This window comes from Molothrus ater, chromosome 14, assembly GCF_012460135.2.
Source record: "Molothrus ater isolate BHLD 08-10-18 breed brown headed cowbird chromosome 14, BPBGC_Mater_1.1, whole genome shotgun sequence".
NCBI lineage: Eukaryota > Metazoa > Chordata > Aves > Passeriformes > Icteridae > Molothrus > Molothrus ater.
The window spans coordinates 3,987,990-3,997,264 of record NC_050491.2 but is presented as its reverse complement, the minus strand read 5'-3'; positions in this window follow the sequence as shown (position 1 = coordinate 3,997,264).

The following is a 9,275-nucleotide window of genomic DNA, read 5'->3' as shown; positions in this document are numbered from 1 at the left end:
ATTGTAAATGAGCAGAATTTTATCATCCCTCTGCTTCCATTTTAGATTTACCCTGTACTCTTATTTACAAGCTGAATACCAAGTGCTAGAGTAATCAGTAGGTGATCAATAACACCAAGAGAGGCTCCTTGGGCTGCAGCCATTTGAAGTCAATCTGTTCCCTTGCACACAGGTATGGAGGCTGTGTTTTGGAGGAAAGGTGCTGTGGGAGAGCCCAGCATGGTCCCCTTTGTGCAGATGGAACCAGGGGTCTGGCAAGCCCCAGCCCTCCCCCTGTGAGCCACCAGCCTGGCCATGAACTGAAAGCTCAGCACAAGCCATGGTTTGGGGTGCTGCTGTCATCATATTGCAAAAGTCCCATACCTTCCTGGTGATTTCTCATGGGCATCTCCTCACCACACTGACTCCTTCTTCACAGCACAGCCAACAAACTCCAGCTCCCTTCTCAGCCAGCTACCCCACTGTTTTATAGCACTCATCCTCACTGGAGACAGCTGTGCCCTGTTCCTAATCTTTGGGGATTAGCACAGCTGCAACTCCTCAGGGGTGAGACTGCCTCCTGCACTATCTTTATTTTCTTACATTCTATCCCCCCACAGGGGTGGGATGCAGTTGAACCTTCTCCAGTGGACCCCCCCCCCTTCAGGGCAGGGGGACCACAGGCACCAGCTCTGCTCCTCCTGACCCCAGTGCAAACCAGGAGCTCCCTCAACACAGGGATGTGCCTGGGGAGGCAGGACCTGTCCCTAGAGCCACAGGAAGCTTGGGCTGGTGTGCAGGGGAACACATCATCCCCTGTCTGCTGCTAATTAGCACGACTGCCCTCCATGGGATTGCTAATCTTATTATTTCCTACCGCCCTCTCTTTTGCATTCATCTTATCTGAAGATGCTGGCAACGCCAGTGCAGTTCTAATTCAAAATAAAGATATATATCTGAGTTTTTAAAAGGGCTGCAGAGAGGACACAGAGAAGGCTTTTGCCATCTCTTTGTTACTCTGTAGTTCAGACCTGGCAAAAGCCAAGTGGCTGAATTCAGATGTTACCTCTTGTGTGAGCACCCTGAGCAGGGGGGCCAGGACACGGGTACTTGCCTGAGCTGCCTGCCCACCGCCTCCCCCTTCCAGCTCCCACAGTGGCTGCTGTGAAAAATGCGTATTTTATGACTGGCTTTTTGCAAATATTAAAATGAATATTATATGTGTTATGTTAGAAAGTTATGCTGTATTAATTTTCTTAAGTAGTGTGTTAAATATAGTTTTAGGTTATAACAAAAAGTTAAAATAGAAACTATGTATGTGGGATGCTTTTTTAAAGGAAGGAATGAGGTACTCACATGGAGATAGCAGCCACAGGACACCTAAATCTTTCAGAGAAAGAGAATTTATTGCTCCATTATCAGAAGAAATGAACTTCTTCCCACCTTGCTCAGGCCTGAAGACCCCGTCAGGATTCAGAGGAAGCAGCTGACACTGCCCAGACAGAATCCTGTGTTTGAATGGAATTTATGCATCATGTATGAGATGTATGAATATGCAACAGGCTATTGCTTTTAAGGGTTAATCCTCTGTTAACGTGGGTCCTTTTTCAGGCTTATTTTGCCCAGAAAGAGGTACCCGGATGTTCATAACTCTCAATTCTTATTGTCTTGTATTGTCCTAATCCAAATTGTCCAAATTAATATTACTCTAATTATATTACTATTTTATAACCATTTTATTATTATTGAACTTTTAAAATTTTAAAACCAAGTGATTGGTGTTTTTCACACTGGGAAAGTGCCTGCTGGGTCCCAGCCTGTTGCTGCCTCCCTCTCCCCTTGCTGCCTCCCCCTTTCTCAGCAGCAGCAGCAGCAGCATCTTCCCCAGGCCATCCATCAGCACGGATTAGCCATTAGCACAGTCACCCATTGGCTCCTGTGGATGGTGTTAGCATTCCAGCCACCACAATGAATGGCCTGACATCGGAACCCTTTTGGATCACGGGGAGAAGCCAATCAATCCTTTCACTCCCCTGCCTGCTGCCAGCACCCGGGCTGGAGCATGCTCTGATCCCTTAATGGCATTTTGAAACACCGTCAAGAGAGTGGTGCATTTCATTTCCCTCTGTGCATGGCCAGCGCCAGGAGGGTGTTGTCACAACCCCTTGGTGGGACAGGCTGTCCCCTGATGCTCCTGACTGTCCCTGCACCCCTCTGCATCCTCCCAGGGATGCACAATTTAACCCCCCTGCAGCCACCTCCTGCCATGGGAAGCACTGCAGGCAGTCCAGCCTCCCAGGCAGGCAGAGGAAAAAGGAGGAATGGTGTGCAAAAAGGAAAGAAAAAGCCTTAATTGGAGTGCCCTGTCTCTCAATTCACCTAAAGCCATCAAGTTCCCAGCAGCAGCGTGGCTCTTGCTCAGTTCCCTTCTCTCATGTACAAATATAGCACAATAATTAGATGAGGGCTCTTTGCCCTCTCATTGGCATCTTGTCCTGTGTGGAGCAGGGTCAGGCAGCCAGCAGGGTGTGTGGGGCTGGGCACAGCATCCTCTGAGCTCACAGCCTCAGCCCAAACACCCCTCCATCCTGGGAAACGGGGGGGACAGCCCCCAGGTGTGGGAACCCAGAGCACAGGGAATGTTTCTCTGCCTGTCCTGAGATGTCCTGACCCCCAGGAGAACACTGCTTTTAACCCTCACCCACGGAGAAAGTTCCAAGGCTTTGGGCTGAACTGGAATCTAGGAAGAGTGTTAAATAGATAGTGGTAGTGTCCTAGGTTACAATATAAAGATATACTCTATTCCCATCCTCAAGAGCTGCTGAAACCAGGAGGGGCATAGTTTTTTTCCTTATCTCCTGTTAATAGGCCCATCAATGCCTTTCTCCACAACTCAGAGATAATTCCCTCCAGGAGCCATTTCTGTTTAATGGACCACATTGGACCACAATGGATCACATAAATCAGAGAATGATATCAGCCCACTGTGAGATGCTCCACCCAGGGGGAGGAGCTAAGCATCCCCACCTGGATATAATCCGGGATTTGGGACAGAACAGTCAGTCTTTCCACTGGATTCCCAGAGGAACAGTTGCCTTTTCCACCGGATCTTCAGAGGAAGAGACTCCACCCTTCTACAGCATCCCTGCTCCCACAGAACCACCCCTGACACTGCAGGAGGGCTGAGCCACAATTCCAATGGTTCTGCTGCCAACACCCTGACCCACAGGGTGTCAGGCTGGGTTCTGACTCTGTCAGTGGTTTTTCTTTTTATTATTGTATGTATTTTGGTTTTCCTTTTCCTAATAAATTGTATTTCTGACTTGGAGTCTCTCACTGCTTTCAAACCAGAACATATAGTTTATCACAGGGTGAAAAACTCAGAGTTTGGGGTTTTTAGTTTGGAGGTGGATAGGAGACAAGATGGAGGGTTTTGGTGTTGTCTGATCTCCTTCCTGCTCTTCATCTGCTCCATTTTCTGCAGTGTTGGTGGCACGGGGTGATTGGTTAGAAAGAGCCCCAACGCAGATGTTGTGTGAACAGACAAATAATTAGTTAATTGGTAGAAAGATAGAAATAAAATACATTCCAAGAGTTAATTGGACAAAATAGTTTTACAAGACCTTGAACCTGTGTGTCTTGTGACTTTTGGTGCCTTTCCCTTTGTACTCTAAGTCTGACATGCAGACCCTGTGCTGAACTGTTGATGAGAGAAAAATAAACAACAACCTGAAGACTGAAAAAACCAAAAGTCTGTTTGTTTCTCAATCCTGGCACAGAACTATTTAGGGGTCTCCCCATCAGGGGATCCTAGAGGGAGTTTGCACACCCAGACGCTCCCAGGGACACCACACAGCTGGGTTTGGCTGCTGGGTGTGGGTGACCAAAAGGATCCCATGGTGTTTAAAGCACTGTGTCCTCCAAAGAGTCTCCCCAGAGAGCTGTCCCAAAGCCACGATCAGTGGGTGGGATGAGTGGAAGGACAGTTTCCCTGCCCACTGCCCCATTTCTGCAGGGAGCACAGCTCTTGCTGGTGCAGTCAGTGCTTGCTGAAGGAAATCCTTGCAGCAGTTTCTGCTCCTGGGGCTGTGTGTAAAGGGAAACAACAGGCTGGGGAATGCTGAGGCTGCTCCCAGCTCCCCTCAGCCTGCATTAAACACAAGTTATTTCAGGACAAACCCTCCCATCTCCTGGTTTACAACACTCACGTTCAGAAGTCTCGAGCCCTTTGGGATCCAGAGCAGATGCTTGGTCCCCTCACTGAGCTCTGCTCCCACCCCCAGGAAAGAGAAGCAGAGCTGCTCTCACACAGTCAGGGGACTCTCAGCTGCTCTCTCCTCTGGGTGGTGGCTGTGAGAGCTTTAATGTCTTTGTACCCACCTAGAAGAGTTTTCCACTCTATAATGATGATCAAAGTGAAGGAATTGCCAAAACTGAGCTCGACATCAAGGCAAGCAGTGTGGGGCCTGATGTTCTCCTGGAGATCACATCTCAGCTGGGCAGCAGGGCTGGGGAGAGCATTGCAATCCTCCTGTGAACAGCAGGACTGCAGGGCTTTCCTCTGTGCAGCTGTGGAGAGGCAGCCTGGATGGAAGGCACCAGCTAAATATAAACTCTGATTTAAAAGATAAGTGATGGTAAGTGGTTTCATTGTTTGGGAGCAAGGACCTCCAAACCATTCACTGGAAAAGACTCAACCAGCCTCAGCAGAGCCAGTAATTAAAGGTAACTAGCCCAAAGCAGTCACAGCACAAATAAAGCAAGGAAGGAAGATTGCACTCCTGTGGTGAGCTGACCTTGGTTGGATGCCAGGTGCCCACCAAGCTGCTCTATCCCTCCCCTCCTCAGCAGGAGAGGGAATGGGATGGGGTGGGAGGACAAAAGCAGGTGGAAAAACCACTCCTGGGTCAAGATGAAGGCAGTTTAACAAAGTGAAAGGCTCAAACCAGCAAAGATCCTAAAGCTCAAACCTCCTAAAGATCTGTGTGCCCAGGGAGGCCACCCCTGGCCATCTCAAGCACCCGTGGCAGTGCTCTGTCCAGCTGCCACCAGGCTGCCCATGGGCACCCCACAGGGAGAGCCATCATCTTGGTCATGCTCAGCCTTTTCAGGTCCTGGACTGGGCTGCAGTGTCTAAACAAGGTGAAAAAAGAGATTTAAGACAGTAGGAGGCCTGTTGAAGAGGATGAAAGGAATAATGTGCAGAGATGGAGAGAAGAGACAGCACTGGGAAGGGAAGGGAAGGGAAGGGAAGGGAAGGGAAGGGAAGGGAAGGGAAGGGAAGGGAAGGGAAGGGAAGGGAAGGGAAGGGAAGGGAAGGGAAGGGAAGGGAAGGGAAGGTCTGGCTCTGTGAGCCAGTTGGGTGCTCACAGCCCAAGGGAAGCTGTACATGTTCAGTGTACAGCAAAGCACATCCCCTGAGCTCCTCCCAAAGCTGATTTGCCACCCATCCACTGGTCAGGAGTCCCCACAGGTCCTGGGGTACTTCACTGTCCCTTGAAACTCCTCTTCAGAGCATCCAATGCCCTTTATCTGAAAGGCAGCTTTGCCACAGGAGGAGCTCCTGGTGCAGGCCAAGGAACACCTCCTGGGCTGCAGCAGGTACAAATCCCCAAGCATCCCAAATCCCCAGCTGAGCTCTCCAAACCTCTGCCAGCCCTTTTCTGCACAAGGTAGAAGCACTAGGCCAGGGAAACTCAGATTGTAGCATCTCTCCTGTTGAGGCAGGCTGAGAAAATTTTGATTGCTCAGCCTGGAGAACCTCTTCAATGTGGAGAATGCCCTTCCAGTAGCTAAAGGAGCTCCAAGAGAGCTGGAGAGGGACTTTAACAAGTGCATTGAGTGATAGGAAAGGGGGAATGGCTTTAAACTGACAGAAGGCAGGTTTAGATTAGACATAAGGAAAAAATGGTTCACAGTGAGGGAGAGGCCCTGGCACAGGGTGCCCAGAGCAGCTGTGGCTGCCCCATCCATGGAAATGTCCAAGGCCAGGCTGGATGGGGCTTGGAGCAGTCTGGGATAGGGGAAGGTGTCCCTGCCATGGCAGGGGGCTGGAGTGAGGTGGTTTTTGAGATCCCTCCCAACCCAACCATTTTATGATTTAATGCAGTAGCCTCAATCCTTCCTTGGGCTTTGCAAGCCAAGTCCCTGTGCTCTCAGCCATGCCCTGCCTCCTCTCCCTCCTCTGCACTAAAGCTGGACCCTGACATCAGCAAAACTAAGTACCTGTCCAGGAGAGGAAAGCAAGATTGATTTGACTCCAAATGCTGCCAAGTGCATAAAGCCAACACACTGGGAAAAATAAGGTAGGCAATTTCATCCTGGTTGCCTTCAGCAACAATGACATTAGGTGTTATTTGATACAAGAGAAGAGCCAATATTTCCAGACTGAAGGGCAATTATTTAAACCTGGGTGTTTAGAGGGTCTGGAAGCTGTTCAGAGCAGGAGCACTGGAACAGCTTCTGACTTGGGATTGTGTGGGCCCAACACTGTTCTTGATGGCTTCATCCTAGTCCAGACTTCACATTTAAAGCAAGCTTGGGGCAAAGTTTCCAAAAGCAATGCTATCTCGATTATTCTCCACCATCCATAACCATCAGCTGGATCAGCACTAAAAGTCAAGTGCCAAAAGTTTTTGCCAACCCTGTATTTCCAGCTAGGAGCACAGGAAGAACCCTGCTCACCTCGCTGAGCACAAGCTCTGGAGCCCCAGCCTAATAATGTAAATGTCAGTGGCTGAACCTCCAGCCAGCCTTTGTCTCTGGCACAGGAATGCACTGCTGGGGCTGTGAAATATTAAATGAGGCATTGGAGTCAAAAAAGAACAAAATTACAAATCCAGAGGCTGCTTTCCAATGCCCCTGGGCTTGGCTGGGGCTGCCTGTGATGTAACCAGGGATGGATTTATGGCAAAGCCACCAAGCAGGGGCACAGGGGCTGGCAGGGGACAGGGTCCTGCATGATGGTAAGAGTGAGGAAAACCCAAGTACGGTTGGATTAGATGATCTCCAGAGGTGCCTTCCCACCCTAACAACTCTGTGATTTGGTGATAGCGGCAGGATATTGGGATAGGAATCACAAATAAATTCCAAGCAGTTTGTCTGTTTGCCTGGGTGAATTTACCACAAGAACTGGAGAAGTTGCCACTGCAGCCCCACCTCAGCCCCTCTCTGGGCTGTAAGGAACCCTTAGCAGCTGTCTCCCTGAGTATATATTGCTCTATCACAGGCTCATGTTGTGCAACTGCTCCTTTTGATTTCTGCCCAGCATCTTTTAGGACTGATCCCTTCACTTCCAAAACCCTCACAGGTATTTTTGTCACTGACTCTTCAGACAAAATTATTTCTGCATAAATAGTCCCTGCTCTCTGCTTGCAATCATTGTGCTTGGACTGGAGAAAAGAAGGTCCCTGCAGCCAAGACACCTCTCCTTGAACCTGAGAGCACCATTTCTGCACAGTGCCAGACTTCCTTCAGCCTCACTGGGTCTGAGTGAGTGAAATCAGTCCTTCCCTGTGCAGCCAGATGCTGTATTGTGATGCTAGCCCAGAGAGAAAGCAAGCAGCTTAGCTTTACTGACAAAAGTCCTAATGGAATAATTAAACTCAAATAATTCAATTAACACTGCAATTGAGTAATTGCATTTGGAGCATGGCTGTAATTGAGCAATATTTGTATCGTCCCAGCCATGAGGATAGGCAGAGTCTCCTTTCAGCAGGCAGAAGGAGACAGATGGTGCTAATAAAGGGCAGGAGATGGATGTGAGGTCACCAGATTAAGTGTGCTTCCTTTTTTTGGCCAGAGAAGGAAGTCAAACCACTGTGATCCCGTTGCCTTTAAAAGCCTAAGTAACAGAAATAGAAGAGACTGCAGGACTGCAGGAGTCTGCTTTACCATTAATTACTTTTTATTGAAAGCTCCCAGCCTGCTTGGCATTGCATCAGCAAGAGGGCAGCCGTGTCCCTGCCCACAGAGCCCCTGATCTCCATCGAGCTCAGACAGCAGCAGCAAGTGCTGAGACCTGGGGAGGAATGTCTGCTTCCCTTGGCAACTGAACCAGCCTGCAGAGCTCAGGCCAGGAGGCAGCAGACAGATCTCGGTGAGATAAAGCAGAGACAGGAAAATAAACCAGCGATTTGGGGCTGCCTCACTCGTGCTGGTGTAGCTGCAGCCTGAGATTGCTCAGAGCAGGGAGCGGCTCTGGGGCAGGTAAATTCCACCCCTGACACCCCCACTTGCACTGGAGCCCACTTTGAGGAGTGGCTGCTCCACTGCCCACTAACTCTTCTTTCCCTACAAAGCAGAAGCAGCATTGCAGCAAATGAAAAAGCTGCCTCCATTTACCTGTGAGTACAGGGGCTGCAGGTGCTGCATGTGGGTCTTTCACACAATTCACAGAATCACCAGGTTGGAAGAGACCTTCAAGATCAGTGAGTCCAACCCAGCCCCAGCCCCTCAGCTAAACCCTGGCACCCAGTGCCACATCCAGGCTTTGCTAAACACACCCAGGGATGGGGACTCCACCACCTCGCCAGGCAGCCATACCAGAACTTTATCACCCTTTCTGTAAAAGCCTTTTCCCTGCTCTCCAACCTGTATTCCCCTGGTGCAGCTTGAGGCTGTGTGCTCCGGTTGTGTCAGTGCTGCTGGAGACAGAGCCCAGGCCCAGCTGAGCACAGGCACCTTTCAGGAGCTGCAGAGAGTGATGGGGGCACCCCTGAGTCTCCTTTGCTCCAGGCTGAGCACCCCCAGCTCCCTCAGTGGCTCCTCTCAGGGTTTGTGCTCCCAGCCCCTTTCCAGCCTCTGGATGTGCTCAGTGTCCCAAGGTCCTTCCCAAGCTGAGGGGCCAGAGCTGGGCACAGCACTCAGGGTGTGCCCTCACAGTGCCAGGGACAGGGGCAGGATGAGCTCCCTGCCTCCCTGCTCCTGCTGGGCACACCATTCCTTTGCTCTCAGGCTGATGAGCAGCCTTGGGGAACACAGGCAGTTGGGCTTTCAAGGATTAGTGTCAGCCAAACCCCAGCTGTGGCTCACAGCTTGCCAATATTTGGGGATGGGGTCTTTCCTAGGAATTCAACTTTATCTGGTAGCCTGAGGCGCTGGGAATGGAAAAATTAACAGCTTGGTTAACCCTTTCCAGTCTGAGAAGTCACTGCAAGCATGATGTCTATCTTCTCATCTTCTCTAGCTATTCTGAGCTAGGCTCTTGGCAGCTTTGTTAGAGTACCACAAATCTGCCACTCTCTTCCTTCCCCAGAGCAACTGCAGTTGGGTTCTTTAATTTTAATTTTTTTTTA